The sequence below is a fragment of the Balaenoptera acutorostrata genome, chromosome 2 (genome assembly GCF_949987535.1).
Source record: "Balaenoptera acutorostrata chromosome 2, mBalAcu1.1, whole genome shotgun sequence".
Classification (NCBI taxonomy): Eukaryota; Metazoa; Chordata; class Mammalia; order Artiodactyla; family Balaenopteridae; genus Balaenoptera; species Balaenoptera acutorostrata.
The window spans coordinates 87,091,414-87,111,070 of NC_080065.1; the positions used below are offsets into that span (position 1 = coordinate 87,091,414).

Below are 19,657 nucleotides of genomic sequence, written 5' to 3' on the forward strand. Positions count from 1 at the left end.
GATGCTGGGAAACCTGGACAGGTACATGTAAAAGAATGAAATTAGAACACTCCCTAGCAGCATACACAAAAATAAACTCTTTCACATTTTAAAATTTTATCACCAAAGCAGGGAATTTTAAGAGTATCACAGGTTGTTATAGATGAGAATAAAATAACAATGTTTATTTAGCAACACTTGAGTTGAAATAGAGTCACAAATTGCTGTAAAGTCTTACTAAACTTTAAGGAAGAAAAGTTACAAGAGAATTTTTTTAAAAATATTTTTTAAAACAAAGTAGGGATTAGTGGTATATTATACCCCACATTTAAAAAAAATTAAATCAGAGTTTAAAATATTTTTTCTCCTTAATAGGTTTCATTTTAAGTATCTGACTCTCATGTTTGGGAAATAATTAGACATGAAAGACTGAGCAACTAGATGGTTCAGGCTTTCTTACATCTGTGACTTGATTCCTGGAAGGAATACTGGAGCAGGTGTCAAACTACAGTCAGGGTGAGCAATTAAAATCAAGTAATCTTAGGGCACACTTGACTAAGAATTATAGTTTAGATCCTTTCTTTCCTGTGGGCATTTTTTCCAAAAATGGGTATGAAGAAAGAAATGGAAAATGACCCAGAATGAAACTCTAAACTCTGGTGGTTCTGAGTTTAAGTTTACTATAAACCCTTACATCCCATGCTTACTAACTTTTAATAGACCTATTCTCATGTATATTTTATAAAGCAGAGTCTGACCTTGTGATAATCCAGCCACAGAAAGGGACTAACTGTATGTCAAATAGACTCTGACCCTGAAAAATATATCAGTTCTGCTCCCTTCTCTGTTAAGGAGAAATACACTTAAACTTTCATTATTTTACCTTTTTTGTGTGTTTCTAGTTTACTAAGCATTATGTTAATTTTACTTAACACTTTTATTGTGGTTAGGAGTACTGGAAATGGAAACATTTAAAATGACGTTTGATTTATTAAAACCCCACAAAACTAGCAGATGGTTTAGGGAAGCAGCACTAAGGATGCTGCTTGATCCTTAATTCAAGACCATACTTGATGCTGTATCTGGAAGAAGAGCTATGCCAGGAACAATGCTGTTGAGTTAAAGACTATGTTATTCGTAAATATTTAGGAAAATAAGAAGCAAGTGTTCATGAGCATAGTATATGAAACCAAATAGATATTCTATGGGAGGAGGGTTCTGCACACATCTCTAAATCTGTAGTATTTATTCATGTAACATTTTAATAAACCTATGGAGAACAGAATTTTATAATGAATCCAGTCAAAACTTTATAGCTCTGTTGCTTTATTTTATTCATTCTCTGTACAAATGGATGTTTTTGTTTGTAATAGTCACTGAAATAGTCATGTATTTAAACTCCCTCACACCAAATATAGAATCCCCAAGTTTTTTTCTTTAAATATTTTCCCAACATTTACAATATTAAAAAGTATAATTAGTATAATTAATTGGTACCATGTATAACTGTGATAGCTGGCATCTAGTTACTTTTCCTGTTATTCTTTTTAGTCTTTTACTATAACAATTCTGTGAAAATTTTTATGCTTCCTATTTAATACATGCTAAAAATTTTTTTTTTTCCGGTGAGGGAAAGAATGAGGGTTCAAAGCAATGTTAAATACAGGTGACAGCGTTTCCTAATTAGTTTTATGAGAGCAGAAATAAATCACTTAAAAATTCATGAGCTCCTTTGACCTCTTTTTTTTTTTTTTTTAAGAAATGTAAACTTTCTGGAATAAGGATTCTCTCTAAATAAACATATTTGTGTTATAACCCATGTAGTTAGCATATTGTTGCTAGATCTAAAAACACATGTCCAGATGCCAAATTAGACTTCTGCATACCCTGCAGGTTGCTGAATGGTCACGAAATAGGAAAACATCCACTACTGATATCGATCCCAATTTGAGGACAGACCTGTGAGGGTATCTTAAGATGCAAGAGACTTGGCAGCTGGAGAGCAAGTGCCTTTTCTACCTGAGCATCGGTGCTCAGTGTCAGCCCTATAGGCTCCTGACCTGCAACATGTCAGCCTCTTGTGTAAGTTAACAGAAAGAGAAATAATCTAATTTAAACCATTTTCAAATATATGCATTAAATGGCTAATAGTCTTGTTTTCAAAATCAAACATTTCCTTACTGAACTCCTTAGAAGAAATTTTGGGTAGTGGATCTCCCTAGGTACCGTTGGTTTCGGATTCTCTAATAAAGTCATCTTTCCTTCAATATTGCAAGTTTTAGATCTACGCTTTGGGTGGGAAATTAAATATTACCCAAATCAAATATATTATTAATAGTTCAGGAGAACAGACTCAGAAGAGAATCAACAGCAGTCTTCATAAGAACCTGACCATTTACTGTTTGCCTGTGTGTGAGATCACATGTCGAATACCAGATTTTAATGTCAGCATTCTGTGCTGGAAAGACCATTTAATGTTTACTTATGAGGCACTGGCCTGGAGTTCAAGCTCCAGGAGAACAGGCTGTGTGAACTTGGCCAAGTCATGGAACCTCTTTGAGTCTCAATTTCGCCACAGGTAATAAGAGTACATATGAGAATAATACTACTTTCCAGCATTACAGTATTATGAGACATATATGAGATTGTTTATGCAAGTTATTTGTGCATTGTAATACTTGGGTTTGAATTCTGACTCTACCACTTTCTTGCACTGTAGTTTTGGATAAATTACCTAACCCAATAAAGCCTTATTTTCTACAACTTAAAATGAGGATAAGTATACAGTGTTTGCAAACTGATTGTTACAGAGTAGGAGCTCAAAAAATGTTAGTTGCTGTTATCACTATTATTTTTACTAAATCTCTGTGAATGTATTTAGTATAATCTATATAATGACATAAAATTTTGTTTAAAGTTATTTAAAGTCTATCCCAATAGGTATTTATTTTTACTTGAAAACTTGGTACTGCACACACTTTCCTGTAAATTAGAATAACTTTTAAACTAAGTTTGTATGTAGAATGAGAAATTTTCTTCCTAAACAAATAATGTCCCCTCTATAGGTATTGTTTTAGCTTTCTGATATAAGAGACTAAGAAGGAATGGATGTCCAGGAGCCTCTCATTGTTTATAGTTTACCATAATTAATAATTTAAATTGTTTTGTCGGTGGATTTGGTATAAAACAAGAGGAGCTTTTATGATTCTATAAGTGTAAGTTTTTATTATTTTTTTTAATTTTGAGAGGAAAAAAACCTTTGAGGGCACTATGCCCTCTATGCTATGTGCCCTCTCTAGAGAACATATTTGAGATACACCACCAATTGCCTACCACTTAAAATCCATTTAAAGAGTCAACCTCAAGCCTTTTCCCTGAGGTAATGGGATTAGCACTCTGTTGGGACTGCAATCTTTTAAGGATACAAATTTGTTTCTAAATGTTCTAGCTAGTAATCCTATGCTCCTTGACAGGTTTTACAATGTAACTGACACTCTTGGAAAGGAAAACACAGACCTCAGACCTCTTTCCCTCTGCTGGATTAGGAAATTCAAGGACTTTAACAGAAAGTATTCTGTCTTGATATACTTAAAATTAGTTGCTCCTCATCTTTTTTCTTTGATGTTGGTATTGAAGGAATGTGATGAGTAACCTGAATTTAAGAAGACAGTGACATATAGATGCTTTTCTAAGCCAGTCATGAAAAATTTTCCTTTTAATGTCCTTAATTTTTACTACTTTTAAAAGAAAAGTATGCTAAGAAATATTTTCAGTTTAAGTATATCACTTGATAATTTAAAATGTTCTGAGGCACTTTGTTTGGTTGGAATTCATTACAAAAGGAATATAAGTCAAGAACCATTCTATTCTTCTCTTTTCTATCCTCTTTCAACAAGCCAGCTGTTAATCCCTGGGATGATAATATAGGTATGTTGAGACATTATGATCCTTGGAAAATAAAAGAAGTTAAAATATTAGTAAACTTGTTTTATGACACATTCCTGATCATATTCTATAATTCTTTTTCCCTTTTATTTTAAATTATATCCTAATATGAATAATGAACATTTTAAATAAATATTATTACTTTTAGAAAATGTCTATAAATTTGAAATATCCCAAGTCTGTTTTCATGAAGCCTACTTTTCTATAGCTAAGATTCCAATGGAATATAAAATATAAATTACAGTATCTTTTGAAGGTCACTATGAATTTAATATAAAAACCACTCAGACTACACTGAATAATTTAGATTTAAAAAACAAAGTTTATTGTATAGTAAAACTTTACGTCATACTTATTGTAATTTTTTCTTTTGAAACTGTTCTCAATTTTTTTCTAAAATGTTCTATTTATTTCCCTTACTTCTTGGATGTATTTTATTGACTCTACATTTACCTTGTCTTGATGGCATCTGGTCATGACTTTGAATATCGGTTGTGTCTGTGCTGTAGAGACCACGGAGTACAACCTGGGGAGCACTGACTTCAGCATCAGAGCCCTGATTTACTACCTGCTCTCTGACTACCTAGTGTAAATTACTTAGCCTCTCTGAGCTTCGGTTTTCTCATCTGTAAATGGGGCTAGAGATACCCATCTTAGCATGGTGGTGAGGGTTACATGAGATTGAATCGTGTCTAACAACGTCTGGCATATGGAAAACGCTCAGTAAATTTAGTTCCCTAGTTCGTGGTAAATGGAAACGGAAATCCAAATGGTTGGGTTTGGAGCTGAATACATACTGACTTCAGCTGTGGCCTTGATTGTTTGTTGGTCATTTCTTTGTTTGCTTTTAATTTAAAAGAAAAAAAAGTGAATGCAGCTATGTAATCTCCAATGTAGATAAGGCCCTCAACCTAGGCTTAAAATATAAATATATGACTAAATCAACTGCATTTACAAATGAGAAGTTCGTACCTTACAGAGTTATTTTAAAGACTCAATGATATATAACAATTCAAAGACCTTAGCACATGCTAAGCACTCGGTAAAGGTAAGTTATTCGTAATGTAAAGATGAGATCTTTGTGATAGAGCTTTGGGTACTCCAAATTTAGCTAAGAGTCATATGTACAAAACATTTTCCAGGTACTCCAATTTAGGCTGATGTTTCTGTATTTCATTTAAAAAAAAAACCCAAAAAACGAATTTTTAAATGGTTATAATTAATAAGTAAAGTAATTAAATTTTGGACATATATTTCAGAATATATTCATATAAACAGCTGCCCCCTTTTGGATCTTTAATATTTAGTCTTTAAATTAAAAAGCCAAAAATTAGCAGATAGGAATTTTTTGTTTTTAGAAAATTGTACTTGTGAGAAATAATTCTGAATATACCTTATCTTTTATTCAAATGTATACAGATTGTTCATGTGCGTATTACCTTTAGAAATCTCAGAATCTGGAAAGGATTGATTAGTCCCTCTTTCTGGGCTCTGGTATTATACTAGGTCAATATTAAACTAATCTAACAATATACATAAATTTCTTTCAATCTATTAGGTAAATATTTCTATCTGTAACCAGAGCTTAGATCTAGCTGGCATGCACTGGTGTGACTGTCATAGTTGTGTGGCTGGTGTTCATTCTTTTTTTTAAAAAAATGTATTTTATTTATTTATTTATTTTTGGCTGCACTGGGTCTTTGTTGCTGCGCCGGGGCTTTGTCTAGTTGCGGCGAGTGGGGGCTATTCTTCGTTGCGGTGTGCGGGCTTCTCATTGCAGTGGCTTGTCTTGTGGAGCACGGGCTCTAGGCGCCCGGGCTTCAGTAGTTGTGGCACATGGGCTCAGTAGTTGTGGCTCACGGGCTCTAGAGCGCAGGCTCAGTAGTTGTGGCACACAGGCTTAGTTGCTCTGCGGCATGTGGGATCTTCCCGGACCAGGGCTCGAACCTGTGTTCCCTGCATTGGCAGGCAGATTCTTAACCACTGCGCCACCAGGGAAGCCCTGGCATTCATTCTGGCTGATCAGTACGCATGTAGTACCAGTTGTTAAATGTTTTGAATATTACCCCTGCCCAGAACTATTTATATCTACATCCTTGTTTTCTCACGTAATATAATCTTGTTATGCATTCTTTCTTTGTCTTTTACTACAGGAAGGTTGAAGTCATTAGAGTGAGATAGTTTTTAGCATTTGGCTAGATCTTTCTGTTGAAGAACTGCAGTATCTGCTGGCTTTTGGCTTAAGTTGTCACTGTACTGAACCTCAGTACTTTATACAAGGTGTGGTACGTCAGCATCAGCACTGAAATGTGTTCTTGGGCCACCTTTATTATGCTTTATTGACTTTTTCCGGGTATTTTTAGATATAGACTCATAACTACTTGTCTCTTCTTCTCCATGACTCTCCTATTACCTGAAATTCCTCTGAATTGAAGATACCCTAGAAAGTCCTGATCGTTAAGCTTGAGTGGTAGAGATCTTTATAGGAGATTTGATAATACTAGAAATCAGATTCACATCATAAGGAGCATTTAAATCATCTTAGTCAGTTAACATTCTAACTGGTTACTTGACACCATCAAATACCTAGGTTGCCAAGAATGTGGCCCGTGTCTATTTCCCCTGTTATGTTGTCTGTATTACTGAATGGTATTCTTCTTCTGTTAATTAAGAGTATTACAGTACATGTCAAATTAAGCATTTTTGCTTGGAAAAAGATGGGGGTGTGTGGTTAAAGGAGTCTCACAGATTTAATAGGAACAGTGCTTTTAACAGATGTTAGATCTCTGACTCTGGCTTTTTGGGTATCTGAGAGTCTTAGGGTTGCAGAGTAACTCAGAAGCCAACTCTCTTGATTTATAGTTCAGAATACAAAGTTCACAGCAGTTAACTTACTAGCCCAGGGATGGATAAGTTTCAACTTCCATGTCAGCTCTGGGATTTGGGCTGTTGGAAGCCATAGGTTTGATATTGTTCAGTTAGATCAAGGTCACATAACTAGTTTGAAGTAGAGTCTGGACTAGAACCCAGTTCTTTTGGCTTCTAATCTCGTTTTTATTTCTCCTAGTCATTTTATTATAAACCTCATGAAAACCTTTATTTTGAATACATTTTTATAACCTTGTAATCCATCGTGTAGGCATGAAAAGTTAAGATTCTGACATTTTTATTATATGCAAAGAAAGTGAAAATTATCTTGTTAAAAATATCATGCTTATTATTCAGTTTTGAAAGTGCAGAAATAATGTGAGAAAGAAAAATGTAGTTTCATATGCATATCTTTTTAAGCATGACCCTTCGTTACTAAGCTCTTTTTTACAAAGCGTGCCATCAGCTTTTTAAAGGACACATTTCAACATGGATTAAATCTTTGGGAAATCAGCTTGAATTATTTATAAGTACAGGCATACCTCAAAGATACTGCAGATTCAGTTCCAGACCACCACAGTAAAGCGAATATCACAATCAATGGAGTCACACGAATTTTTTGGTTTCCCAGTGCATACAAAAGATATGTTTATACTTTACTGCAGTCTGCTAAGTGTGCAATAGCATTATGTCTAAAAAAAGTACATACTTAATTAAAAAATACTTTATTGCTAAAATATGCTAACCATCATCTGATTCCTCAGTGAGCTGTAATATTTTTGCAATAGTAAGTTAAAGATCATAGATCACCATAACAAATATAATAATTAATAATGAAAAAGTTTGAGATACCGCAAGAATTACTGCAATGTGACACAGAGACACGAAATAAGCAAATGCTGTTGGAAAAATGGTGCTGATAGACTTGCTGGATGCAGGGTTGCCACAGACTTTCAATTTGTAAAAAATTGTTCGCTAATCACAATAAAACAAGGTATGCCTATAATTGCCAAAACATGCACATATATGTGTGTGGAGTAGAAATATATTTATTAATAGCTAAGAGTAATTGTTTGTATTGTGATGTTATGAATAATTCAACTGTATTTCATACCATTTTTAAGCCCTGTGGGTGTAGTTTGTGAATTTCCCTGGATAACATTGTTGGTACACAGTAAATATCTAACAATAATAACTCTTTTCCCATACAGTATTTACTTTAACTAGAAAAAACTTACTGCTGTGCTCATGTTGTACAATTTTTAAAGTTTGTTAAGATGCTAATGAATTTCTTGGCATTCTGTTATGGTATTATCATTTTTTAATTAGAACTCTCTCTCTCTCCCTGTCATACACACTTCACCTTCCTCCAGCCATTTGCCTTTCCTGTGACATGCTCTATGTTTTCATCTTATCACCTTAGTAACCAGAGGTACCGAAGTCCTACATTCCATTGAAACCCAGGCTTTAAAGATGGTCTCAGGCTGTTCCCTCTACTTCTTTTGTGGTTCTTTGTAGCTTGAAAAATTGGGAAATGATCAAATTTAGCCACAATCACAACTTTCCATACTTTTCTGTGTCCTGGCATTTGAGTTCTACTTTGTGTCTATCTCTGTGTTAATTATTTGGGGGATACACAGTAATTCCTTTTTAACAAGAATACTAAAATATTATTGGAGCTAGCATCCTCTCAATGCAGGCCCAACACTAACCCATGCTAACACCTAGGACAAGGCCAAGCTAGTCCAGTGTATTTTCAGGGGCTTGCATATTCTCTTTTTTCCAAATATTATCCCCATTTTCTTTTATTCTTATATACTGCCCCTTATTCTATAATTAGATACCAGCTTCCTTGCAAGAACTGGTTGCAGCGATAAGTCATGGGAAGCTCATTCACATGAAAGTGTATAAACTGCACAACTGGGCACATAACCAACTCTAGACAAACAGGAGACAGAACAGGTAAGGAACTAGGAACATAGGCTTTGAGTCAGTCCTGAGATTAAGCCTTTTCTTTGAGACATTATATCACTGAACAAGTTAAGTTACATAACTTCACTTAGACCACTGTTTCCTCATCTGTAAAATGAAAGTAATACTGTCTCATCAACTGTATTATTAGAAAGATTAAAAGAAAAGTCTATGAAAAAATTGAGCAACTTGCTTGGTTTTTAGTCAATACCTGAAAATGTCAATTAGTGTGACAACAAAATAACAATGCATTGGACTATAGAAGAGGGAGAGAAGGTGAATAAAGGAGAAGCTGAGGACTCTAAAGGCAAATTTTGTAGGGATCGTATCTTTTCCAGAAGTCCTGTTTACCTGCTATTGGTTGGGGGAATGTAGAGGCCCCACTCATTATATCCTGCCGGTGCCTACAGCTTTGCTTCCCATTATTTATAAACATTTTAGCTTGTTTTTCTTTGATGATATTATAAACAGGGATTCATCCTTGTCAAATTAAGTATTTATTAATTGAGGATTTCTACCCTCAAGGAACTCTTGTGTAGAAATAATACGGACGTACAAGAAATAAAGTACAAAAGCTTGTTTTATAAAGATCATCAGTGCTACAGGATATTGGGAAAGGGAATGAACGCATTGTCGGGATCAAACATCGTATGAATGACAGCTCTACTTTTCTGTTTTGATGTGGCCATTGAAATAAAATGGCATAAAAGTATGTTTGACACCAGGATTCAATAAGCTTAATCTTGAAACAGCTACTGTAAAAATCATAATTTTACCAGATCTTGTTTGCAAGATTTTGATTTCCTAGAAAAAATTAGTTTTTTATTTTAAGTATTTGATTCATTTGCCATTAGTACTTGAAAGGCAGGTAGAGAGGCTTGGCTTCTTCACATTCTGATAAGTGGAGCTCAGAACTACCAAGGTGGCATCCTACCCCTGTCCCCCAGAGACCCACGTTTTCTGACAACAGATCCTACATTGAGCTATCTGTGATTGTCCAATAAGCTGTTATAATAGAATGGCCAAAATACAAACTTTATTTTTATGTGTTTATGTGTTTGTGGGACCAAAATGCAGAGGTACTGGTATCTCCTACTTGTTTTAGTGACAATTCTGATTCCATGTAGAGGAGAATCAAAGGCATATATAATTAATTTAATTATTGAATGTGTTCGACATTAAATGGTTCCCATTTTCGTTTTTGAAAATTTTAGTCAAAGATGGACTTGAAATGTGTTCTTTAATTTTACATTGAGTATTTGGTTAAATGAAAGATTTTATGAATATGTTGGAACTCACCTGAGTTTAATCAGTTTATTGATTCACTAGGCATGATTTGGTGTTTTTGCTTTGTGATGATTTTTAAAAAGAGAAAAGTCTCATTTTCTTTCTGCATTATTTGTATAATCTTTTCCCCATCTTTTTGGAACATTTGGCTTGAACCTGAGTTTAATAAAGTTTGCTATAATATTGTAGTAGTTTACAGGTGGCTCACATATATTTATGATGTGAAAGTTGCGTATCTATTAATTTAACAAATATTTACTGATGTCCTGCTATGTCCTGAACTAGCGATTGGAGGTATAATGGTGAATGAAATATACAAAAATCCCTGCTCGCATAGAGCTCATAGTCAGAGATTAAACACTGTTACTAAAATACTGTAATGAGACTAAGTATTTTGGAGTAGTAAAGGGAGGTGGGGGAGGCTAGGAGCACAGGGAAGTTGCAATTTGAAATGTGGAGGTCAATGAAGACCTCACAGAGAAGGTGACAATTGAACAGAGACCTGAAGGTGATCAAGAGAGGAAATCTCTTGGCTACAAGGAGCGAGAATATTCTAGGCAGAGGAAACAGCAAGTACGGAGACCCTGAAGTGGGAACGTGCTGTGTAAAGAACAGCAAGGGGCCAGTGTAGGGTAGGGGCCTAAGAGGCTGGTTTTGTAGGGCCTTGCATGCCAGTGAAAGGACTCTCGCTTTTTTTACTCTGACCCAAATGAGAAGCTGCAGGAGGTGTTAGGCAGAGGAGTGATATGGACTGCTTTAGCTTCAAAGACTTGCTGTGATTGCTGTGTATTGAGAACAGATTATAAGGTGGCAAGGGCAAAAGCAGGGAGATGAGTTAGGAGGCAATTACAATAACCCAGGCATGAGAAGATGCTATCTATCTACTTACTGTGCATTTACTGCTGTGTGTATTGTATACAGACACTGGTGCAAGGGACCATTCGGGTTTATTTTTCAGTCTTTTTTTTTCCCCTGTGGTTCAAATCTTCCATAGAAGGGAAAGAGAGAAATCAATGACTTCACTTTTTTTTTTTAGCCATTACTGGTAGTAATATGAATCTTGCATGTATATGGCATTTTACAGTTTTCAAGCCATTCTTATATGTATTGCCACATCTAGCCCTCACAATGGCCTGTTTAATGGATGACAGTTTCCAGGTTTATAAGACATGTCAGGGTCATACAGCTGGCCCCTTCTCTTTGGTGGTGTGCATATTGGCTTCAGTAAATACATACAAAACTAAGCAGTGACCAATAATCATCTCTTCCAGGAGGCTGGGACTTGGGTACACTTAAAGAAATTTACTCAGCTGCCAACTCATTAAAGAGTAATGAGCATTGTTGTGGTCTCTGTCTTTGGTGGTCGCTGGGTTGTCAAGCTAAAAAAACTTCATTGTTATTGGAATTGAATCTGTAAATTGTTCAAAGGGGATGCTTTATAAACAAGAACATTCATAATTTTTTCCTTTTAATTTCATCTTATCTCTTTATAAGATTCACATCTCTAAAGATGGAATAGAAAAAAAGTGTACCAAAACTGGAAGAATCCCCCAAATGTTGAGGGAATTATGATACCAAAAGATATTTAATTTTTGCTGATCAGTAACACTAGGTAGAGTGTTTCCTTGTATATGTCAAAATATTTCAGCAAAGATGGTTTTCTTGTACGGAATTTAAATAATGAGGCTCGTGACATTTTACTTTTAACCTGCAAGATACGTTGAATACAATTAACATATTCAAGTTAAGTCAGAGAAGGTAGCATAAATAACTTTTCTGTGTGATTTAATTTAAATTTATAATATATTTTAAGTGTTTCAGAGAAGATGAGAGATTGTAGAAATTCCTATATATTATAGTAGTTGAGAGAGCAGAGTGTGTATTTTGTATTCAGAAATATATCATGTAACAGCTGTTGCAAAATTTGAATGAAAAAAAAAACTGAATGGGCAAACATACGTTTGTAGTCAGAAGGAATAATATATCACTTGAATTGTGTTCTTGAATTGCCATTTGTCTAAGAGATTGAATTTTTGAATATAATAGCAGTAAATGCAAAAAAGGCAGATTAATAGAGTGATGTTTGTGAAAAAAATTTAAGTGCTCGGGATAGGAATTTGAACTTGTGGTTCACACAATAGTATTCCATTACTTTCTAACAGATATGATTATTGAACAGATTAATAGTTTATGTTGAAAAACCTACTTATTTGAATGAGCTCTCAATTATAATATTCCCCATTAAAGATGTATTTTTTTCACTTTTCCGATGAAATAACAATATGTATAAAATGCAATTGATGTTCTGGCTTTCAACCTGACAAGCTTTTGCAATATGTAGAATATGTGGCAGGCCTGGTGCCTTCGAAGTGTTTTTTCTGAAGTTTTTGGTAAGGAATGTTTTCTGGGGCAGCTGAGGGATTGGTGACGTGGGGAACATTTGAGACAGTGGTTTATTGTTATTATTCTCTATTCCTGTCCATTTTTTATGTGGACCACTCTTCGTGTCCTCCTGTATCCTTTTCCTTTCTCTTTTCTTGCTGATTTAATTCCTCCAGTCTATTATCAAGTGCCTACTGTATGCCAGGCATTATTCTAGAGGCTAGAAATACACCTCCCTGCTCTCTGGAAACTTACTGTCTTGTGAAGAGGGTGAACAATGAACAACTTAAACAAGGGATAATGTTCACTATGAATAGGCCAAGGCAGGGAGTAGTGACAGAGCGGTGTGATACTGTACTGGGTGGGGAGGGAGGGCCACTCACCCCACAGGGAAGCTGAATCCTGAATGATGAGAAAGAGCAAGCTGTTTTTTCCTTCTTGTGCCCTTGTTGCCTTCACTCTAGCCCACAGACTCATAATAGCCTGGCTGCATTCACAGCTTTCCACGTACCCAGAGTCGAAGCCAATGGCACGCCATACCTCTTCTCCCTCTCCAGGGATATGCGGGAGATACAGATGGACTGTCCTTCCTTTATAGGCCTTCACTTTCTTACTCCCTATAAGAATTCACTAATTATTATGTATTTTAGAAGGTTTTCCTCTTCTTCCACCAGCCCCTTGCTTCCTCCCCCAGTACCACACAACACGTTGAATTTGCTTCTATAAATATTATAGGCCTTCTCACGTTGCCTTGCAATATTTGTCTTCCATTCCTTTCCAAAATGCCATCCCCACCTGCCCCATTAAAAGCCAGGGAAGCATCATTTCTTTTTTTTTTTTTTTTTTTTTTTAAACATTTCTTTCTTTATTTGCTTGCGCTGGGTCTTAGTTGTGGCAGTGGGTTCCTTAGTTGCGGCTTGAGGGCTCCTGAGTTGTGGCCGAAGTCTTAGTTGCAGCATGCATGTGAGATCTATTTCCCTGACCAGGGATTGAACCCGGGCCCCCTGCATTGGGAGCACGGAGTCTTAACCACTGTGTCACTAGGGAAGTCCTCAGGTAAGCATCATTTCTATTCATCTTTGTTTTTCCAGAGGCTAACACAGTGCCTGAAACAAGTAACTTTCAGAAAGTATTGTATTTTTTAACCAAATTAATAAATTGTTTAACCTTATACTGCTTGCCCTTATGATAACTTCAACCCACATATATACTTCTCTCCTTTCTAATATCTAAGTGATTAAATGAAAACATAAAATGTAAGGGGTTAATTCAAGTAACTTAATGTATTCTTGTTAATTAAGTAAAATGTAAACGGTACTTTAATAACTAGTTTCCTCTCTTTTGCTATTTATATTTTCTTCACCGAAGAGAGCAGGATGCTGAACCACATTTAGAGTTAATCAGAAGAAACATTAGAGACACATAGAAAACAGCATAATTATATATGCACTTTTAGACTACAAAGTGAAATTAGTTAAGTCGTTTGAAGATCTGTGTGATTCATTATAATGCAATCAATTATGTGGCTTACCTTAAATTATAATGTAACGCTGAGAAAAATGCCATGACCTAAAGAAATATTTTATGTGGATGATGTCATCATGCATTTACAGGAATCAGTATAGATATTTATAACTTTTCATGGAAAAATTTTAAACATTTTAAAGCAACATTTAAAAAGAAAATTACATTTTGAATACTTAGTTGCCTTGTTTGCCCACTCCTAAGATGGAAAGAAATTAATCACAGTGAGTTCATTCTTACAGTTTTAAAACTGTTTGCAATCTTTTTTCATTAGTTAAAAAAAAGTACATGAGTATCATCAGTTTACAGATGAGCAGTCATTGCCTTTAAACAACATGGCATTTTCCCACTACTTCTGGTAGTCTTTTTATGTCTGTATATGATTTCACCGTTTTTAGTCATACCAGTCTTAAAGGCTGGCCATTATGTTCTTTGGACATGAATTACTCCCCCACAGGGGGAAGAATATAAACAACACAAATGCTTAAGTTTGTTTTTTGTGAAAATAGCTACATTTAAAGACCATTTTTATATTGTTCTTTCTAAAATGTCAATTACTAGATAGTAAAAAGTTAAATTCAGCTGAATGTAATAGAGAAAAGAGAAAAATATATGAATATGATTTAATCATTTTCTAACTTCTGTTTTCTTATGTGGCAGAGAAACTTACTTAAATTCCTAAGATTTTGGTTGAATAATAATTCTTATTATTTAAAAGAGAAACATAGCATCATTGTAATTGTACTCCCGAGGTAAATGTCTGGTTTTCTTTTGCTTTTATTTTATTGTGACTTCAAAGGGAATGGTTGTTTCATGATGAGTTTCTGTCCATGATCAGTAAATAAGAAGAAGAAAATAGTGAGGAGAGGGTAGAATTGCAGCCTCTGCTTCCTATTCTAATCCATTAGTGATAACACATATATCATGAATGTCCTTAATTCTTGATTAAAAATCTTGATTAAGATGGAAGAGTTTCTGGTTTTTCACCTTTCAATATTCTTTAATATGGAACGTTGACAGTGATGGATTGACTAGCATGTAATAAATACAGAATCAGAGGTCTGGAATAATCCTTGAAATATCACTTTTTATTGTGATATATATCATACATACAGACGCATAGAGCTTAGACAGTTTAAGGAATAGCTATAAACTCCTATGGAACCAACACCCAGGTCAAGAAACAGAACATTGCTAGTATCCCTGAAGTCCTCTCCATGTGAAATTTCATTCACTTTCTATCAAAACTAGCTCCAGTTGTTTTTCAGTTTATACTCAAGGATTCCATGTAGAATCATTGTTTCCCCCCCACACACTTTCAGAGATTTATTATTGGAAAGAGTTAAACTCCATAGAAAGCCTGAAGAGGCAAGACGTATTTCCATTCCTGGTTCTTTTGAAATGCACTTAGTGGCTGAAAGTAAAAGTGGATCAGTTAGATAATTGTGTCAGTTGATGCATTTGGTGGATAAGCTGCAGAGAGCATCCTTCGTTCCATCTTTAAAATGCAGAGGCTTAAGATGAAAAATTAAAGAGGTTTGGGTGGATGAGGTTGAGAAGAGAGTCTTGGATTGAGACCAATTAAATCCATCTTTCATGATGATATCACAAATCCAGTAGAACTACAATCAGTAGTTGAAATAGCAGGGTAGAAGGCAGCTACTAGAAGGCAATTTTCAATTAATAAGACATCAGACAAATGATGTAACAGTAATATAATCAGGTTTTTCAGAAGGAAGAAATGTCCACTGCCATTCTTGACTAGATACTAGATTTTTAAATATACAGCTCAGTTGCTCTGCCCATAAAACATGTTGCTTTTCTTCATTTTGACAGACGCTACATTGTGTTCAAACTTATTTCTTATTCCGCTTTCTTACATTGAGCCATTTGTTTGGTTTTCTTTTACTGTATTTTGAATTATTACTCACTGAGCAGATATTTTATTACTGTAAAATGAATTATAAACATCATCAAAACGGTGCTAGGGATGAAAGAGCAGATGGGTGCTGGTTTTTGCAGTTTTTTTTAAAAAAATTATTCCCCCGAGAGAGCTGTTGGCAAAGTATAACAATCGGTAATTAGATTACGGGAACAGGAAGAAAAAAGGAGGGAAAAAAAGTAAATTAGCCACATGCAAGTCTACATATATTTTTCTAAAAAGAGAAAAAAAAACATTGCTTTAAATATATGTATTTATTAAAATTATAGGGTATAAGTACTTCTCCTGTAAGATTTAATATTATACCTCTTCTACTTTGTTCTTTGTTTTCATTCTCCCTTGCCCTCCTTGTTCACTTCTATGGCTCTGTTGCAGATCTGTTTAATAATCATTGCTACCAGGATAAAGCTGTCATCAGCCAGAGGTGACAATTCACAAAGAGATGTTTTGGCATTCCAAGACACAGAGGACATTAAATATGGTGTAAGACAGAACAGGTCTTCTTTATTTTGACCTATAAAACATAGATGCTATTGTGAAAAATATCGCTTCACAAAAATATCTTCAGCCAGTAACTCTGGATGATATCCATCTTCAAGGTTTGCACTGTATTTTATTACTGTATTTTTTTTGCCTCCTCCTCTTCTTTACATTTTGAAAAGAAAACCAAGTGGATTCACTCTACTATATATCAATTTTGAAACAACTTGTCTGGCTTCAGAGGCATCTCTGAGTGGAGTACTCCGTTTTCTTGTTAGGGTATATCCTTTAACATGTTAAAGGGTCATGGGTTTTGTCATCACTACCTGGGGTGAAGAACAAAAACTAATCAATATTCTTTCCTAGTTCTCTCCCTGGATGTCTTACAACCCCATCTGTTTGTTTCTTGTTTCTCCTTTACTTTTCCTGGGTGAGGTAGTCTGTAGTTAAATTCTCTCACATCTCATATACAGTCCATTAGGATATCCTATTGTCTCTACCTTCAAAATATATCCAGGTTTCAACTACTTGTTATCTCATCCACCCTGATTGGACCACCGGGATTACAGCAGAAAACAACAATATCATATAATTTCCTTGTCTAAGCAGGAAGGGTATAAACCCTTTCCCTTCCCTTCCCCCAGGTCCATTCTCAATAAAGGAGCCAAAGTGATCTTTTTAAAATGGAAACCCAATCACGCCATTCTTCCCAGACTCTGCGGTGACTCTGCATTTGACTCAGGGAACAAACCAAAGTCCCTACAGTGAGTGACCTACAAGTATCTACAATCCATTCTCCATTACCTGCCCGATCTGCACCCCCTTCTTGGTTCAACCGCATTCGCCTCCTTGTAGCTGCTTAGCTCCAGCTTTTTTATCTACCTGGAGACATCTACAGATAAGCACTATGCTCATTCCCTAACTACCTATGAGTCTTAGTCAAATGTACCCCTTACAGGCTTGCACCTTACCCCACACCTCACCCAGCTGTCCATCTCTCCATTACTCTTCTTCCCTTTTTCTTTTTTTCCATGATGATTATCACCTTTTAACATACTATTGACTTAGGTATGTTTATTGTCCATTTTCCTGCTGGAATATAAGCTTCATGAGGGCCAGGATCTTTATGTATTTTGCCAATGATATATTTTATTTATTTACTTATTTATTTATTTATGGCTGTGTTGGGTCTTCGTTTCTGTGCGAGGGCTTTCTCTAGTTGCGGCAAGCAGGGGCCACTCTTCATCGCGATGCGCGGGCCTCTCACTATCGCGGCCTCTCTTATTGCGGAGCACAGGCTCCAGTCGCGCAGGCTCAGTAGTTGTGGCTCACGGGCCTAGTTGCTCCGCGGCATGTGGGATCTTCCCAGACCCGGGCTCGAACCCGTGTCCCCTGCATTGGCAGGCAGATTCTCAACCACTGCGCCACCAGGGAAGGTCCCGCCAATGATATATTTTAAACCCCTATAAATTATTTATTGAACAAATGAATATTTATAAAATAAATGATTGGTGTACTCCCCACTTCTTATTACTTTTCTCCCTTCCAGAGTCTCACAGCCACCCTTATCTGTAACTAGACAAATGAATCTACTTTCTTAGATGTAGCATCCTAAACCAGATACTAAAACTGAAACTTAAAAAGGAAGGTGAATCTTGAATATAAGTATCTTTTAACTATTTTAAGTGATCATAACAGCCTCGTTTCTGTCTGTCAAAAACATCCACAAACACTTCATCAACTCTTTTGGCTCCAAAAAGGAATTGTTAAAGGACAAGGGATATTTTTGATCTAGATTTAATGTCCTTCTTGATTTTTGTGCAACTGTAAGTGTAATTAATACAGGTTTCCTTTAATTTATAGATGTGAGTGAGGAATGAGAATCTCCAGAATAAATGCAGAATAGTATTAGAAAATTGATCATAATCCTCTTAGTACAGTTGGGCTGCTATAACAGAATACCATTGATTGTATGGCATATAAACAAATATGTGTTTCTCACAGTTCTGGAGGCAAGAAGTCCAAAATCAAGGTTCCAGTAGATTTGGTGAGAACCTACTTCTTGATTCATAGATGGCCATCTTCACATTCATCCTCACATGGAGGAAGGAGTGAGGGAGCTCTCTAGTGCCTCCTTTATTAGAACACTAATCTCATTCATGAGGGCTCTGCTCTCAAGACCTAATTGTCTACCCAAGACCCCACCTCCAAATACCATCACATTGGGGATTAGGATTTAAACATATGAATTTTGGGGGGACATATACTTTCTGTCTATAGTACCTTTCTATTTCATAGATTTGGAAGTAAAACAGCAGGATTAAAGGATGAAAGTTTTTAGGAGAGAGTTTGACATTAAATAATAACCACAAAAATATGGAAAAAATTGATTTATGGCAATATTTTTAAGGAAACAACTCTACATATTATGGCATAGTTGAGAACTGTTATTATTTGGGTCGATATATTAGAAGATTTTAAGTGAACTTGCATGATAACATTTGAAGACAGTAAGGATTCTAAATGAAAGAGTAAAGATCTCATAAATTAATGAAAAAATATAGATCAACAGAAAATGTAGTGGAAGTATACGTTGGTATCCATGGGGGTCTTGAACCAATCCCCCATGGATTCTGAGGGATGACTGTATATTCTTTGTTTGTATTCAGAAGTGTTGATATTGATGGATAAAACAAAGTCTAGAGAAAATAATTGTCTATTTTGCTGGAAATTTTTGACATAAAATTAAAATGTATTGACTTGGACATAGCGAATCTTTATAACAATGAAAACTTAAAAAGAAATTTCTGTATAAGAGTAGTTTAATACATTGGGTCCCACAATCTTTGATCTTACTGGGCAGCAGTAGTGCTATGTAATTTGGGATTGGGTTCAGCGGCATATAACAAAACATGTGAAATATCTTGAATAAGATAGAACTTAATTGCTATCACAAATGAAAGAATTTTGGAGATAAGGTGGTATGGCTTTTCCTTATATTCATCAAGGACCCAGACTCCTTCTGGCTCAGCATCCTTTTATCTTTACAGTATAACCCCTGTCCTTTTGGTCCAGTACAGCTGTTGAGCCTCCAGTCAGCATATGCCCCTTTTAACCAGCAAAAGTGAAGAAGGGGCAAAAAAGGGGCACACAAACTTTGCCACATGGCTTTACCCATCTGCAGTTGAGGCTGGGCCATGTTGTCCTTTAATTGAGCAGCATTATGACCAACTAAAAATTAGATTCTTGTGATGAAGGTGGTAGGGGGACAGGGATATT

General features: G+C 35.5%; 1 protein-coding gene across 10 annotated transcripts in view; it reads left to right on the plus strand.

The window, feature by feature from the left end:
- The window catches only part of PAM (peptidylglycine alpha-amidating monooxygenase), a 281,270-nt gene that overhangs the window by 78,856 nt on the left and 182,757 nt on the right, over positions 1–19,657 (plus strand). The gene's annotated exons all lie outside the window — the stretch shown is intronic.